The following is an 18,353-nucleotide window of genomic DNA, read 5'->3' as shown; positions in this document are numbered from 1 at the left end:
TATGAAAATTCGCGGAGCGATAATTGGCCGAGAATATGAGAGGCGAAACGAGGTTGGTAACGGGAATTCGTCGAGGCTGGCCCGAGTGGAGTAACCCCGGTGGCTCGTGTGTTAATTAACACAACCGGGCTGCAGGTTATCGACCTGGCCGAGTTTCGTGTCGCGTCTTCGATCGGAAGGCCACGGATTACGCAATTGCCGGGTGTTATGTTTACGCAACTCCTCAGCGCCATCTGGCAATCGTTCATAAATCGCGCGGGAAAATGCGACGCGATGGTTGGTCAAAAGTGTGAATAATAAACGCATGATAAACGTTCGCTTTGAAAACGTACTTTTTATCGAAGAAGCAGAATTCTTCCCCAAACGTTTCTAAGAAGAGAATCCAGTGTGTAGTCTCTAATCGATTTAAAGCTCGACAAACGAAAATCGAATTATCACGATTGATGCAACACGATTAACGATTTATTATCGCTTACACGCCACGGTTGACCTTTATTCACGGGGATCGTGTAGGGATCGAAGAAGCAAGTGCCAACACTTGAGATCGGTCGTGGCGGTGTGTTTCCGTCGAACACGTAGAGCGACGATCTCGGCTGCGATCGTTAGTGGCCGGATCACGTTCGAGTTTGAAGGATCGAAAGGGGAAGAAGCAGGGCGCCGTCGCGGTGAGAGATGGGATCAAGATCACTCGGTCGACCGGTTAATGCGATGCAATACGGTCGCCATAACGGACCCTTCCCTTCTTCCTCCGCTTCTATCGCCATTTTTCTTCTCTCTCTCTCTCTCTCTCTCCTTCCGTTCACTTATCCCTCATCCTTTCGCTTCTCTTTCGATCAGTTTTCTTATACCAGCTCTACTCGAACTTTTCTTTTTCCCCCTTTTTCTTCTCGAATCGAGCAACTCTCTCGAAGATCGCCGTCGAATCGTGAAAAATGTGAAATTCACAAGGTATTCGATGATTCAGTTGAAGATGGAAGGGAAGAATTCGGAGGAAAAAATACTTCGTAGGGTTAATCTCGGATTCCGCGGCGGAAACCAATCGGCAGTTGCAACGAGATGCGGTGCACCCGCTTCGATGACTTCGACTTTCCTCCCCCTCCTCGTTGCCCTTTTATCGGCTATTTTCTCGCAGCGTGCACACACGGGCGCGCAACGTGTGTCAGCGACACGTGCGCACGCGTTCCGTATCCACTTGTTGAGGTGTCACCGACACGTTGCGTTTACGCTAGCTGCTCTCCCGGCCTCGTGATTTTCCACCCGGAAAATTAGCTCGGTGTCATTTGCGGCTGTGCTCCCCGCCGATCCACCCCGCCGGTTAAACCGTTTCATCCGCGGTTTTTCCCCGCGCTATCTGCATTCTAGATGGCGCTCGTCGCAGCGTGCCTCCACCACTTTTGTTCGAAAGGAGGCACGGTGTCGCAACGGGCAATAAGTTATAGAATTTAATTAGCTGGGATTATGAGAGCCTTCATAATTGGACGGGTTGAGCAACAACAGCTCCATTGCTCGTAAAACAATTGCGTCACTTGCTGCCCGTTGCCGCCGCAATGATCTATCTCGGTTCTATCGATCGCATTTTCTTCGTTCCCGAAGTTGTGTCGACTCGTGCTATACATTTATACGAGTCACGATCCGGGGATAAATCGGTGCTGCGCGACACAAGTTGCGCCCGATTTCCATTGCTCGTGACTTTTCGCTGGAATGAAGCAAAGGGGTTGGTTCACGGTCGGATATAATCGGATCGATGGTTCGTTTTTCTCGAATTATGCGTAACGAGTCACGTCTTTGTTCTCATCCTCTCGTTTAATGGAAGCTCTTGTGGAAGCTTTATTATAAATTATTCATTCGAGGCATTCGCGAGGAAAATTTCGTTCCAATAAATGGATCTCTCTCTTGAGTGTACCGAGTGTAGCTACGAGAGTTATGAGATGAGAAAAATTTATTTGAAAATCATTCGACGGAAGCGTTCGTAGAAGAAACAAAAAAAAAATTCCGATTTCCACGAACTTTCCTTCGCTCCTCTCCTTCCTTTCCGAGAAACGCGTGTATTCAACGGTAGGAAAATTGCACGTGCAATTAAAGTATAAGCACGGTATCCGAGCCGTCAATCGATGGCATCGCGTCACGCTTAATTGCCGACGAAGAAGGCAGCTGGTCTCGAAGCGTCTGAAAGAGCAAGACTCTCGCTTCTTGCTCGCCAGAGGTAAACTCCTCGAACTTGCTCCTCGGTTGGACGTCCGCGCGTGCGCCCATTTTCTGAGAAATTCTTCAATTACCTAACATCTAAGACAGCTTCCCACGGTCAGCCAAGTCGTTGCACGCGCGCATACCGACCAAGACGTATCCACGACGAGGATTGACCTCGTCGTCGTCCTCGTCGCAATTCCTCGCCGCTGATTTTCCTGCCGCTACTTCTGCTCTCCACGATGCGTGCACTCAGCGAGAGAGCGTTTCTTCTTTAAACGAATTTGCATTCTAGAAGCCGGCTGGTAGAAACATCTCCTCTGCGAGAGAACTCGCTCGTGAGCGTGTCCTTTTATGCCTGCGAGCTTCTTGCTTCACGATTTTTCACGAGAAAAATTTCACGACGAAGGGAGAAGGGAATGGGATTGCCACGGGGTTGTTGATCGTTCGAATCTTTCACGGTTTCGCCTTTTAACGAAAATAGAAGAAGGGGAGGGATATAATAATTTGAAGGAATGAATTGAAAAATCGATCGTTCTTCGAACGAAACGAAACAACATTTTATGGAATATTTTTCGAATTAACGAGGAAGACGAGGAGGATGATAATTACGGATAGAGAATGCTTTTATCGAGGAGGAAGGGGAAATAAGAAGAAGAAGAAGAAACGAGATAAAAATCGAGGAGATTTTCTTTTTTTTTTTTTCCTCCTGTACGATTTAGATCAGTTTGATCAGAGAGAAAGTCTGGTCACGAAGGAGGATCGTTTCTCGAAGGGAGGTTAATGGAAATCGTTAGGGCGAAAAAGCACGGATTTCGTGTGTTAACTCGAGGTAAAGGCACGATCGATCATTGTCAACGAAGAAGAAACTCGTCTAATCTCGGCCGCGAAACAATGGCCGGACAGTGGGACAGAACGAAGAACAAAGGCGGAATGTATCGTTCGAGGATCGTGGTCAAGTGTATATTGGCCTTCCACCGTGTGCGTGTGTGCGCGCACGTGTACGTGTTGCTAGTTAGGGGACTTCACTGTTCTCGAAGAGTGGCTCATTAACTTCGTTTATCTCGTCCCCGATAGCTGCATCAGGGACTCGGCTTCTTTTGCCACTACACAAGATCGCACTACACCGCCAACGAGTTAATAGCATCGATCGGTACTAATATATCTGTCCTAGCGAAATTCCTAGCAAAAAGGTGATATTGCGCGCAAAACGCGTCTGAATGTATCCACTGAGCTCTGTCGCGTCGTTATTGCCTTCGACAATCCGTGTCACAAATTTTCAAATTTTTTACCCAAAATTTACAATATGAAAATGCACGAGTATTAGATATAATATACTAGAAATTTTTTTAGAATTTTTACACGGCGCTAAACAACGAAAAACGGATAATCAAAATTTCTTTTATTTCTATCACGTTATTATTGGTTTCGAAACTTCGACACGAGATCCATGTGATTTTCAAACATTCCAAGATTCACAGTATGAGAAAAATATGAATCCATAATGTAGCAGAAATGTTTTTAGAATTCTTACACGACGCTAAACAAAGAAAAACGAATAATCATGTCAAATGATTCGAGAATTTCTATCGTTATTATTGGCTTCGAAACTTCGACACGAGATCCATGTGATTTTCAAACATTCCAAAATTCACAATATGAGAAAATATGCTATCTAAACGTAGCAGAAATTTTAACGCTAAACGCAGATAAATCGAAATCTTGCAATTTCCATTTCCGCATTTATTAAATCCATCGCAATACGTAAACCCTGTTGCAAAGTCTCGTCACGAATCTTAACCTAATATCGTTTAAGGCAATCAGGAGCGGGACGAATCTCCGCGCTAGGTCAAAGATCGGACGTGTCGTCGGTGGCAGATGGCGAGTTGATAGAAACGGGCGGAATCCGCGATCGCTTCGTGTCCATCCCCCAACTCTTTGCCAAGATTCGTTTTCATAACTAGAAAGTTGGGCCATGATACCCAAGGCGATACCCAGGGCAAGTTGGCGGAGTTGGCAGGCGTGGTGAAAAAAAAAAAAAAAAAAAAAGAAAGGAAGGAAGGAAGGAAAGGGAGTTTCAGAGACGCTTCAGAGACGTGATCAAGAACACCGGCCGGTTTGTCGTGGCGCGCATCCCAACGAAGCTTGATTAAGGTCCCTTCTGTTCTCGAACACAGTAGCTCATTAATTCCGTTATCTCATTTTCTGCAGTCACCGGATCTCTTGACCAACGGATCGAACCAATTGCCCTCGCGTTAACGTTGAAAAAAAAAAAGAAAGAAAGAAAGAAAGAAAGAAAGAAAGAAAACGTGCCGGGGAAAATGTTCATATTGCGGAGCGAGAAATGGGCTCCACCGTTTTGCCGGTGGTGATAGAAAAGCGATCTCTAGTCGGGGGTCGGTTATAAATAGATTAATTCTCCGTCCATCGGCGATTCGTTGGGCCGGCGAGGCAAGAGGAGCGTGACCTACATCCCTGCACCCACCAATTCTCGTGTGTGTGTGTGTTTTTTCCCTTTTTTTTCTTAAATTCTGCATCTTCTTCGAATCGAAAATAAAATTCTACGAACGTGATCGCGAGTGTGAATTTATTGCTCGAACGAAATTCTCTTTCGCGAAGAAAATAGATTGATTTGTCATTTCGTCCATGATGATCTATGAAAATGAAGAGAAGAAGGAAAACGCAGGTGAGATCGTTTCTTTTATCTCGATGTACAACGTCTCGAAGAACTCGACGAGTAATTTTTCCAAAATTTTTCTACTTACGCGAGATCGATCGAAAATTCTCTGGCAACTCGACCGAACGTTTAGCTCAATTCTCCCGGACGTCCGGACTAATTAATCGAATTAAACAGTTCCCGCTGGGTCTCCCTTTGCCCTCCTCTTGCCGATCCTCGAAACCTTCTCTTCTTTTGTCGCGTAACATCCGTGAACACTACGGATTACCAGAGAGAGAGAGAGAGAGAGAGAGAGAGAGAGAGAGAGAGAGAGAGATAAAGAGAATCTTGAAGAGGAGATTTCCAGTTCGATAGATTTTCAAGGGGGCGAAGGGTGAATTGTCGGGTAAATTAGTTTAACCCGACGACGAGTAGGTCGGCAGACTTGCTGGCTCTGATCCTGAACGAGCATCTTGGAGGATTCCTCGAGACTGTGAACGCAACAAGATATCTCGCTGACCGTCACGTTTGCGGTTGCTTTCGATTTACCCTCGTCGTCCTCGCATCTGCCTACGTGGAGGAGGGGGGAAGGGAAAGAGAGCCGTGTTCCAAGGAGAAAGTCGGTTCTCGAGGCGAGTTTCGTATAATTCCGCCGGACCAGTCCGTTTCCTCGCCTCAGTTGACACATCTCGACCCGACTCTCGAGTCCAAATATTGCTCTCGACCGACCGTGTCCAAGACCCGTGGCCACGTGTTTGCCAACGAACGAGTATCGTTTCCTCGTCTTCGTTCACTATCCTCGAAGCGTTCGGCAATTGGTTTGACAAGATTTGCCAAGATCGAACGCGTTATGTTATTTTACTTACCCATTTACAACGGGTTCGCAACTCCTTGCATCCTTTCTCCTTGTAACTTCTTCTATTTGGTTGATGAAGAAGTGGGCGGGAAAATGATTCTCCGTGTTTCCTGTCCTCGTTTAATTTGTCTTGGTGACTAACGTTATTTATATCTACACACGGTGTACACAGAAGCTGCGCGTGTATCCAACGAACGAATTTGTTGAATCGCAGAGACGATGCGAATATTTGAAACAATGTGCACTTAATAGTACATCTAAATAAATAAATAGAGGAATATTGTAATTGTAATTCGGGAGAGAATGGAGAGAAAAATTGTTTTTGCGCGGGGATCGATCGAATAAGATTAAGAGCAGATAGGATAATCCAAGGATTTACGAGGAATCGTGCGGCGAAAGTGTTTATAATCCATCGGCGTAGCCGGGACCGCGCCTATTTCTGTTCGCCATGAGGAGCCTACACAACCGTACCGATCCCCGTGGAAAAATTTCTTGGCACAGGGCGGAGAATTAGTGCCACGAGGCTTGACGAAGTATGCGCGTAAATATATATTCAAATAGACGCACGAATTCGTCGAAGATCGCGAATAAGTGCCATTTAGAACAACTGTTCGCACTTGATGTGACAATAATAATTTTAAGAGCAGAAATTCAATTTTAAGATTCGAGTCATCGAAACGAGGAACCAATCTGAATGATAGAATCTGAATGTTTGATAGTTTTCGTTGATGATGGAATTAAGAAAAATCCGTCCAAGGATAAAAGAAAATGAAAAATTCGTCGAAGATCGTGAATAAGTGCCGTTTGAAACAACTTTGCGAACTTGATGTAATAGTATAATAATAATAATTCTAAAGGCAAAAATCGAAGCGTTTTGATGGAATTTTCGAAAGATAGAGATATCAATTTGAGAGAAGAATTGATAAAAAAAGTAGACAAAGGAGAATCTCGAGTCGAGTCATCGAAACCAATCGTGATAGATCGATTGCGCCCGAGTCTGAATGTTTAATAGTCTTAAGAGGAATTCGTCCAAGAATAGAAAAAAATGGAAAGTTCGTCGAAGATCGTGAATAAGTGCCATTCGGAACAACTTTGCGAACTTGATGTAACAGTAATAATAATAATTGTAATCGAATTTTAAGACCAAGTCTCGATTCGAGTCATCGAAACGAGGAAGCAATCGTGATAGATCGATCGCGCCCGAGTCTGAATATAATCCCCCGTTTGATAGTTTTCGTTGATGATTGAATTAGCGTTAAGGATAATCTGTCGAAGGGAAAGAAGAAAATGGGGAGATTCGCGGCAAATCGACGGTATAATCGAAACGTGGAAGGGCGTGACCGGACGTCCATCGGCTTTGACATCGCTTTGTCGTCTCTCCGGCCCGTTTCCATCACCATCCACGGCCCTCCTCCTCCTCTCCTTCCTCTCCCATTTTCCCTCTACAGACCAGGGATCAGCGAGCGAGCGAGCGCGAGGTTAACGACTTGGTCCGTTGCTTCTTCTTTTCCATCGTTCCACGGGACTGCTCGTTACCGCGTTAGATAATGCATGCAAATTGCATTAAGCCAACGTGACTACCGGTTCTCGGTTCAACATCCAACCTCTGTCTTTTTCTCCTCCTCTCTCCCCCCCCTCCCCCTCTCCCTCCCCTTGCCCATCGTGCGCTAGTCAACGACCTGTCCATGTAAAGATAGACGAATCGCCGGCGCAAGTTTACCGTTGCAGTTTCCAGGCCAATCTATTAAGCCGACTGTCAACCGGCCTCCCTCGTATTATGGATGTCCGTGACTCGACCAGTGAATCACTCTGCTCGAGACGTTTAGAAACGTTTCGTTTCGAAGACCGGCAGTCGAGCGAGCCCTCCTCCTCTTCCTCCCTTTGAACACCTCCTCCTCCTCCTCCTCGACTTGTTCGCGATAGGAAAGCCGCCTCCATATATATATATATATATATATATATATATATATATACACACACGTTCTCGGTTTCGTCGAATCTTCTGCCCTTTTCTTCGGTCGCGGAAAGAGCGGCTTCTTTGCTCGGTCGTATCGGTGTGTGGACCGCGTGGTCGTGAAAGAACCGGCGGCGAGCAATGGACTGTCGTCTCTCCACAGGGCTTAATTACTCCGCAGGCAGAGGGATCCGCTCGTTGGTCTCTTGGCCGGGGGAAGGGGGGGGAGGGGGTGGCTGTTCTTGGTCCGAGAGGGGAGTTCTCGTTTTAATGCACGGCAATTAGGGATGGCTCGAGCGCTGGCTAGATAAATTGCCAAGTATTAGCGGGCAAATTGCTACATTTTGTTATTGCCGCGTAATAATGATAATCGGCGATAATTGACGTTCAATCTTCGGTTGACGAAGTTTTGCGATCTCTCCTCGGTGATCGAGAGAGAATCGTCTCGTTTCTCTTTCTTTCTTTCTTTCTTTCTTTTGTTGTTGTTGTAATTGTAATTGGATTAGGCGTGCGTGAGATTGGAATGAAAAATTGGGGAGAAGAGGGAAGGGGAGGTGGGTGTATAGGTTAGAAAAAAATGTGTAGGATATGTTTTCGGAATTTTATGGAGTTAGATCGGTGAGAAATGAAAATTTTTATGGAGATAACTTTTCCATCAAAAGTATCGTGATGATGTGTAAAGCAATGAAAACGTTGTTGCTTGTACGATTTCATGAATATTCAAAAGAATACGAAAAAAAAATTCGCAATTGCAGAGAGAGAGAAAGAGAGAGAGAAATATATATATACATCATCCGTTTGTATATAAAACCGTCTCGTTATTCACAATCGTTCGGTTGCAATATTTTCCAGCTATATTGACTCACCATTTTATTAAAAAAAAAAAAAAAAAAAAAGAAAAAAAAAATTAATCTTCTCGAGAAGATCTTCCAAGAAAATCTGCATTCGCGGCCAATTGTATCCAAACTTTTGTTACGAGTCGATGTATCCGATCGATCCGTGATAGGAGCGCGAAATTTTTGTCATAAATTTCGAGGGAAATATTCAACGAAAGGGAAGTTTATCGGATGTTTAAAAGACCGGTTTACCCCGGTGTTGATACGCCTCGGTTGTTCTCATTTGCACACACGCGGTCGGTAAAGGCACTCGTTTTCTGGAGAAAACTCGATGGTCGATCCGCTGTCACGCACCACCATTAACCGGTGTGATCGGAATTATACTCGAGTGAATCACGCGGTGGATGGAAACCGGCTTCCTTCCTGGCCCAGGCGTTACGCCTGCCTCGGATTATTCTATCGATGGGATTTCAATTTCTGCCTCGCGTTAATACGCGCCCGATCCCCTCCTCCCTTCGGGTTATTTGCATTTTATACGGTCCACGAACCGTGGCGCGGGCTTATCGATCCTTAATAGCCGGCGCGGATGTTGATTGAAATTCTGAGACGATCCTAAAATCGGCCGTGACGTAATCGTGTGGGGCGCCACCGACGATCGACCGTCATTGAATCTTTAGCGTCTTTACTTTACGGATGGGAATCTTTTTTTGGAGAAGATCCCTCTTGGTTAATGGTGAATGGTGATTTTAAATTTCGGACGACTCGTTTATACACGAATGAAAAGTGGAAAATTTAAATTTTCGCGCAACTTTTTTTCACTCAAACAAACACTTCTGCAGTTCTGCAATAAAGGGAAGGGAATTCAATTTATGAACGAAGGATGAGAAACGCAAGAAATTCGTACGGTACGATAGGAAACAAGAGGCGAGCTTACACGCTAAATTTAATTACCAAACTTCCGCGCAGCCGTAACCCGTCATCCGTTAATTGACACATCGTCACGCGGCGCCTCTCCCCACGAGGATCTGGTAACCGTCCGCATCCCGTATCGCAGGAAGAAGAAACCATGGTAAAAACCTTTCCATCCCCCAAACCACCCCGTAGTTTAACCTAAACCAGACGCGCCTCGGGATCCAGATATCCTTCCCAAACAAGGATCATCCCCCGTTTGACCACGAGACTATGACGTAGAGATAAAGAGACATCGTCGAGACGAGGAAAGAAATCGTTTACGAGACGAGCGAGTTAATACCGTGGAAGTGGTAAATCATGAACGGTCGTTAGGATTTGGAGCATGATTCCCAGGGGAATGGGAATTGGAGTTTCTCTGGGGATCGGTGCCAAGCAGTTGCGCCCAAGTCGGTCTCCGTCTCTCTCTCTCTCTCTCTCTCTCTCTTTCCATCCAGGATGGAGAGCTCACGATGATACGTCTCCTCGTCCTCGTTCGAGGACTACGTAATGCGGTGGATGGTTCGTTCTCGAACGAGAAGGTTCGCTCCGTATTTTCGGTCGCCAAGATTTCTTGCGAGGGAAGGAACTCGTTGTTGGCGTTTTTTATTGGCTTTGAAGCAGCAGTCGAGTCTCGTTCCTCCAAGCACGGTTGTACGTGCGCGTAACTGTAAGCATTTCCAACGAAGTTGGAATCTCGTTGTTGAATTTTGTCATTGGCTCCAGATAGCGCATTTGTCTTGAAAATGCCTAGTTCGAGTCTGTCGACGCCTCGAGAACGTGATTCGCATGTTTTATCGTTACGAGAGATCCCTGTTGTACACGTGAGTGGACGTTTCGAATTCGGGTTTCACGAACGAACGATTATCTTTCCTTCTATCGTGTTCGTTTATAACGTTGTAAAATTCTCAAATTCGGAAGAAGTCTGTCTACGATACTGTCTTTGCCTCGAGGAGAATGCAAATACACAATTCAAATGCACAAGTTTGATCGTTACCTGTCTTCGAAACATATTTCGAGTCCCGCCCGATTTTCCCTGCTTTCCTCGGGACTAACTAAACTCGACGAGGACGAGACGCGTTCGTCGCTCCAGATTCTGTTGTCTTTGCGAGGATATTTCCAGTTTGATTACTGCAACGTAGGATACGACGAGTTTGTTACTCTGCCGTACGACTCTCGCGAATGTCATTCGTATAATCGAACTTCTACGTATCCGCGACCGCATTTAATCGAAGGATTAAATTTCCGTGTTAAACGCAGCCATCCTGTTAGCCAGCTTTCACCGCTCGTGGCCTTTACGTTTAATATACACACATACGTATGCACGGAGACAAAGCGGAGAGGAAAGGAGAGGATGACAGAGAATGGAAAGTGGCTTTCGACGTCGTTTTCCAACTTTCTTCCTTCGTCTTTCTATTATTATTCGAATATCCTCTTCCTCTTTTCTCTATTTTTATAATCTTATGGAACGACATTTACCAAATTTCATACACCTTTCGAGGGAAAGATATTCTCTCGATTTTAATCCTCGAAAACTTTTTTGCTCTCTCGCTTGCATCTTCGTTGCAACTTCCATCTTTCGACGAGAAGAAGGAGGAGAGAACGGGTAGGAATTCAACGAGTGTACATCGTCTATCAGCCCCCTGTTGAGACGGAGAGACACCGTTTCGAGTACTAGAAAAACGAGGAGCAAGAGAGTCTTCTTGGCCGGATTCTCGCGTTGGCTCGTTGCGCAAATCATGCGTGTAACGAGCGAGGAAGGCATGCACGAGCGGGCCAACCCCGGGTCGGGCGGGATAACGACGTGAACAGCGCGAAAGAGATAACGAGGAGAAATTTAGGACGAGAGCGTTCGGCCGGTTTCAATACCGAAACTGTGTAACCGTGAACAGTTAATTAGCCCACGTGCGCAAACGAAACGAAAGGGTGGAATTAACAGCGGACGACGAAGATCGCGATCAACACTTTGGAATTGCGACCATGCGTTTTACAATTTGAGAAGAGAATGATATTCGTGTAAAATGATAATTGAATCGATGCATCGATTTTAATCTCCCTTCGCGTCGTTATATTTTTCATTCTACAAATTTATACAGAGTTGTATTTGTCATTTAAAAAAAGAATTCCTCCTCGAATTTATTACCTCAATTTCGTAAATTCGAGGCTTCGATGTACAAACTTGACAATTTGTCGAAGAATCACACGATCGACACCCACCAAGTTTCATCCTGCTTAATCATCAATCTGCCATTCAATCTTCATATCCAGATAAAATTCGATACGGATCGATAGATAGAACGGATCGATCACGTTCAATCCTGTGCGGATAAATGGCGGGGAACAATCGAGCTAATTATTATTTCACGGTTGGATTGCAATTTCGAGCGCGTGAAATGCAATCCGGTTCGACGAAATCCACGACGAATTTCGACGAAAGATAAAGCGGGGGGAGGAGAGAATTAAGAGTGGCTTCTCTCCTCCTTCCCTCGGTGACACTTTCTCTCTCTCTCTCTCTTCCGAAGCGTGACATTGTCACGGATCGTGTTGCACGATACGCTCATCTTGATCGGCCAACGAGCCGAGGCTGAATTTTAACCTAGACAAATGCCTAGCTTTCTCCTGAGCGGTCGTTGCACACTTTTCACGGAACTTGATCGAGCCGTTCCGTTCGATGTCCGGATCAGGACGATGTTTCGTACCAGGTTGTCGAAATTTTACACGCTCGAAACTGCTTCGAAACGCCATTCATGGGAAATTCGATAGAAAGGATTATTTACGAATTTCGTTGAAGATGCGAAGAAAGAAAGAAAGAAAGAAGCATATAACAATCCTTGACTTAAATCTAATACAAAAGATACACGAATATATCTTCACACGCCACGATTAAGAAGAAAAGTAATTCACCTTCGGGAGGGGAGAGAGGGCGAGAAGAAAAAAAACGGTTAGGTTGGTTAAAAAGAACTTTGGAAGCGGGTCAAGCGCCGAAACTGGCTCTGGCAGGATCGCAAACTCGGTAACACGGTAACGCGAGGGCAGGAGGAGGAAGCGGAAAGTGGGATGGAAGAGGCGGTGCAAGAGAGAGGAGGATGTCGATGACCCCGGCCTAAGGCTGCACCTGCATCACCTGCGGCCAGAGGAGAGGCGGCGTGCGCCTCGTCGACGGAATGGATCGTCGCCGTTCGACCGTGCGGTGAACTTGATCTTGAAAAAAGTTGCCCGGCCATCTGTGCCGCCTCTCGAGAGGGAGGAGGAGGGAGGGGATGCCGAGCCCCGGCGACGATCCAAACGCGCGGAATCCGCGGATTTGTCGAGCGTTTCCTCGTTCGTGATCGGCAGATCTTGCCACGTTTCGACGTGGATCATTAACTCGCTGCCTCTGAGAATTCTCAGAATTATTTACCATATGGGAAGCGATCGTGGTGAGAGACGGCTGGTTAACTTGGATTACGATATAACGTTGTTGGAAATCGGTTGGTGGAGCCTCGTCTGTGGAGGAATGGAAATTTACAGATTTATCGGTATGCTTTGCGTTTGTTTCGTCTGAGGCATCTATAACAAACTTTGCAGGATCATCGAAAGTGAAAGCAGTCTCGTTTTGTTTCAAAGAACAATGTAAACGAATTGTCTTCGCGAGTTCTTTTCGATTTTGGATGTCGAGAAAGAATTATTGAAAACTTTTTTAAAATAATAATATAGATAATGCGTGATAAAGTTAAGCAAAGTTAGAGTCGAGTTATAAGAAGGATCGATCCAATTTTGATATATTCCAAACGCTAATACATCGTTCTGTATAGGGGAATTCTGTCGGGCGAAGAATTACTCGATTAACAGAGTTCTCGATTTCTCGAGCGAATGCCGTAGACGTACTCTCAAAGATGATTAATGCCATCAACGGTGGCCATTTAAAACACAGTATAGACAGTTTGTCGATATCCTTTAGTTAGACGAATAGTCCGGAGAAATAAATTACTCGGCCGAGATCCGGGTCAAATCTTCGTTTAAATTAAAATGCTAAAGTATCGAGGGAAACACCTGTGAAATATTTCTTCCCACTTTCCATCATTTCTCGATCACGACGATATTTTTCTTCGTTTCTTTGCAAATGTAGTATGGACGAAAAAAAGCGAACAACGTTATTTTCTTTTTTTTTTAAATCGCGATTATTAATTAATCTCACCGATCGTGTCAAAACAACCGTTCTTCTCTTCTTTTCGAAACTCGTCTCTTATCCGTCGTCGCAAGTGGAACACGACGGACGAATTTCTCACGATCGAATCATCTTTAAAGGCAAAAGGCAAAAGAAAAAAAAGAAAAGAACGGTGTCGAGAAATTGCCGCAATATTTCGTCCCAAGAACGAAACGAACGTCTCTCGAACCAAGTTTTGTGTTTACGTGTATAATATTACGAACGGATGAAACCGACGTCCTGTTTCTCCTCCCGTTGATATTGCGTCGTTGTTTCCTGTCTGAGTAACGGTAACCCCGGTGTACAATTCTCGTCGCGCAACCTGTGCCTAAGCGCGGAGATGTTATCGAGTCGCGCTTGTGCGCGGAACAGCCGCGCTCTCGACCGCGATATCTCGACCAGATTTTCATTGTTCCCTCGTAGAAAGTGCGCTCTCTCTCTCTCTCTCTCTCTCTCTCTCTCTCTCTCTCTCCGTACCGTTAATCCACGTGTTCTCGAGACTTTAATAAAGGTATTACAACGCGGCCATCGTTGTCTCCTTCCCCCTCGTTCGAACAAGAAGAAGAAGAAAAAGAGGAGGAAGAAGAAGCACGGTGGAAATGGTGGACTGGATTTTGAGCACACGGATGGAAAAGATCCCGTCGCGAATCGAACGCAATAGCTAAAAGCGGGTGAGGATTTATTTGTCGAAGTCGTTACGGTTGGGAAACGGTGTACGTTTGTTTGCCAAAGACACTGGCAAACGATATTTATTTGGTGTGGCTGAATTGAAAAATAGATGGATAGAGTGGCCGTGCGGCAACGCTTCTTCTTCTTCTTCTTCTTCCTCTTCCTCCTCCTCCTCTTCCTCTTCTTCTTCTCGCTTCGAGAATGACGAATCTCTCGTGATTTCTAAAATTGATACTGAGTGGTGGCCTTAATTTCGTGCTTGTTACTTGTTGGGCGAGAAGGAATGTGCAAGGAATGTGTATTTTGTTAAGACGACCCGTGTTGGATCGCGCAAGATCTATTATCGTGTTAGCAAGGTTAAACGTAAGAATGTGGAGCCTGGTTAATGATCAGCGTTCCGATCAGCGTTACAATATTAATTTTCCAGTGAGTAGGAAGTAAAAGTTCCTTGTACGTCGAATACATATTGCTCGATTGACAAATTCAAGAGAGCTTAATTTTATTATCGAAATCTTTGTTCCCTGAACAATTTCCGGTATCGTGAATTCAATTTGCGAAATTCAAAAAAAAAAAAAAAAAGAAAAGAAAAAAGTGCACGTTCGAAAGCGCTTAGTGTAATAATTTGACGCGAAGTTGTATAACTGGCGCAGAAATTACGTTCTGCCTAATTGTTGGTCCAGTAGTAGGAACTGTCTGGATCATTGCGATCTCACGTTAGTCGTTCTCTCATTTCCTAGCGGAAATGAGGAAGGGTAGTTCCACACCGGGCCACCACCATCGGTCGATCCTCTCGATTTGTTTACGCACTCTGTTAATTAACCTCGATAATTGGATACGTGCCAACCGTGTTGCCAACTCTAACCCCCCCCCCTCCTCCTTTTTCGATGTTCCGCGAAAGAGAAACTCGAACGGATGATAACTTTTCTCGTATATCGTTCCAAAAGTTCAATCCTTTTTTCCAAGACACCGAGTTGATTAATTTTTCAGACAAACTCGCAACACGGTCTCTCACGAACTCGAGTAGAGGTTTATTCAACTTTACAACTCGGCCAAGATTTATCGAAAACAAAAGAAAGAAGCCGTCGGTCTCCTACGGTATTCGATCTTTTCTTCTCAGTGAGCATCCTTTGAGCCTATCGTGGAATCCTCGTTTCATTTCCGCAAAGAGAACTGAATTCCCGTGGAATTTTACCGAAAACCCATCCACCACACGCGTATTCCGTACACGTAAATGCACTTCGTATGCAAGTATCGCGGAGCCGTCGTCGAGTCGAGTCTCTTTTATTTCGAAAAAATTCCGCATTCCTCGCCGCGGAATAATGGACGGGTTCGTCGTTCCAACGATTCATCCGCGAGCAATCTCTCGCGTCGCGACACGAGCCGATGAAACAACGCGAAGAATGCCTGTTCCGGCCAACGTTTTAATAAACTCCCTCCTTTCAAAGCTCCTTTGACCCTCTCCAACCTCTCCACCGTGGAGAAAGCCTTCGAGAGGAGGAGTTGTTCCCCTCTCAGGGCGGAGGGGAAATCCCCGTGAGAAATCGATCAAAGGATAAGATTGAACGTTAATTGGCGACGAGGAGACGTGAATCAGCCCGTGTCTGATTGCTGCAATCGTTGACCCGTTGTCGCTCTTTATTGAATCGAAGGGACGATATGTCGAACGAGACACGGCGTTTCTCAGATTTCGTTTCCTTCGAAAGGATCACAAGGTTACATATATCTTCCTGCTTTTAACTGTTTCAATTGCAACTACCATTTCCACGTTACTGATATTTATTCATATATTCATAGATCGCGTTTGCACGTGATAAAATTAATCTTGTTCTTTTTCTTCCACCAATCGTGTACCCGTGAACTTATAATATATACTTAATTATCGATCTGATGGTTGCTGCAAATCGATCAAAGGACGCTTGCGAAAAACGGTGCAAATTTAGCCGGACGGAATTCGAATTTCGAAGGAAGGATGCCGAAACCGATTCGAGTTCGAGAGGGATCAGCTGACGGAGCAGTATTTTCGGTACGGTATCTGATTCCTCTTTCTTTTTTCCCCCCCTCGTGGAAATCACGGTTTCTCGTTAACCGGGACACGGTTGCAGAGAGATGGCGGAGTACGCGGATCTCCCCGCGGATCACGGTTGCCAGCCAACCCTCCGCCGAAATAATTGAATAATTCAGGCGGAGTCGCGTGGTGCGCCGGTTTGCGGAGTGTCAGGGTGTCCCTGCTCTCGTTGCCCCACGTATTCCGCTTCGTATAACCGGCTGTTTCGGTGTCGCTTTTCGCGTCCGCTTGATACCGAAACCTTTCTTCCTGCCTTCGACCGAGGGAAAGAGAGAGTGGGGGGGGAAGGGGAGGGGAGGGAGGAACGAAAAGGGACAGGTTCTCGCGTTAAAAGGACACCCGATACGTGGAAGTTGGTTTAAAAGGACACTTAATACCCGTTCCAGATGGTGGCCGCAATTTTGAAGCTGTCCTTTTCAATTTTTTTTTTTTTTTTTTCCCCTCCCTCTTTCTTTAAACTTGTCTCGAACGAACTTGTTTGGAATTTTGTTTCGGAAATTTGTTTCCACGCGTGTCGACGATAAAACGTCGGAGATGGTGTAAAAATGATGTCGCGGTGCGAAAGTTTAGCGATTAATCTTTCTTTTTTCGCACGGTTTTGTAGAAATTTAATCCCGTCGAGAGTTTTTCCAACGAGAGTCGGCAATTGAACGAGGCAGGATGATCAATTTAGGTAATTGAATAAGTTCAAATTTAAATAATTACATTCTCTGGGTTTTTACGATAATATAAACGATTCTCCTGGTTTAATTTGACGGTATATGACGGTAAGAGATGACGTTTCACTTTCGTACTTGTCAGGTATCGTGGATTATCTTTCACGCGCAATTACTTTCTCGAGCATTCGTTATTTCAATGAATCAGTATCAAGTAGAACTTCCTTTCTTGGAGAGTAGGGGAAAGGAGACACGATTTTTATTAAACAATTCGATGAATGGAATTTCGTAACATTTTTACTTCCTAATTACACTCACGAACAATTATTCGTCACGATTACATCCATATTCTGAAACCTCGTTTAACAAATATCGTAATCCGCTCCGCCTTCGCATACGAAAATAGCACGCGCACTGCTAGGATCGCGACACGTAACCACCGCTTTCTTAAATAATCATCGAGAAACATTTATCGAGGAATCGATTCATCAAGCATCGCGAGACTAGGGACGACGGAATCGCGTCAGACTGCCAATTAAACGTTCGCGTATCCGATATAAACGTCTCGATGATAAAATTTGAATTGTCACGGCGCATCCAGCCGGCTCTTCTATCGCGTTATTAATCCACAGACCGAACCGGTCCGCTCAGAATCGGTTGGGACGATCCAACGCGTGGCTTTGGATCCGTGTGGCACTTATCAAAAGAGGGAGGTAGGAGGAGGGTGGTCCCTCCCCGAGGATGTGTCACTCGCGGCACCGCTCAAATCAGATTTTCTTCGCTTAACGCCCTGTCAGTTCTCGCTTTGCAAGCGCGTTGCTCGCTTCAGGAATCACGTCGGCGTCCGTCAGCCCGGTTTATTGCATTTCCACCGGGTTTCGTCTCGTTTTCACGGTTTGTTTCGCCCTTCATTTCGCCCCGCCATTTCTCTCCCTCTCTCCCTCTCTCTCTCTCTTGTAACGCCCCCCTCCACGACGACGAGGACGTCGACGACGTTTCGAAGACGCAGCTCTTGCAGCTTCTGACACTTTTCGTCGGGTCGCGTCACCCTTGTATCTTTCTTCGCGCGTGCACCGCTCCCTCCTCCCTCGCCCACTCTGTCCTCGAATCATCCCCATCCACAGGCTTTTCTTCTTCCTTCCTTCCTTCCTTCCTTCCTTCCTTCCTTCCTTCCTTCTTTCCTTCCGCCGCGTCAATCTCGATACAAAGAATTCGTCTCCTTTAACCCGTCAAACCCTCGGCCCCCCTTTTTCATATTCGCCCCGCAAAAGGGAATCGGATCAATCCGCGGCGGTGGAAAATTTATAAGCGCTCGAAGGAGGCGCGTATCGTTTCGTGGGAAT

The 18,353-nt window shown here is 45.5% G+C and overlaps 1 protein-coding gene across 1 annotated transcript in view; it reads left to right on the top strand.

The window, feature by feature from the left end:
- mthl1 (adhesion G-protein coupled receptor methuselah-like 1) overlaps nt 1–18,353 on the top strand; it is a 144,513-nt gene that overhangs the window by 59,675 nt on the left and 66,485 nt on the right. The window lies entirely within an intron of this gene.

The sequence above is a fragment of the Apis florea genome, unplaced genomic scaffold, assembly GCF_048593485.1.
Source record: "Apis florea isolate Af1SG1 unplaced genomic scaffold, ASM4859348v1 contig_3158_pilon, whole genome shotgun sequence".
NCBI classification, from domain to species: Eukaryota; Metazoa; Arthropoda; class Insecta; order Hymenoptera; family Apidae; genus Apis; species Apis florea.
Note: the sequence above shows the minus strand (reverse complement) of the source record. Positions and strands in the feature narration are given on the sequence as shown.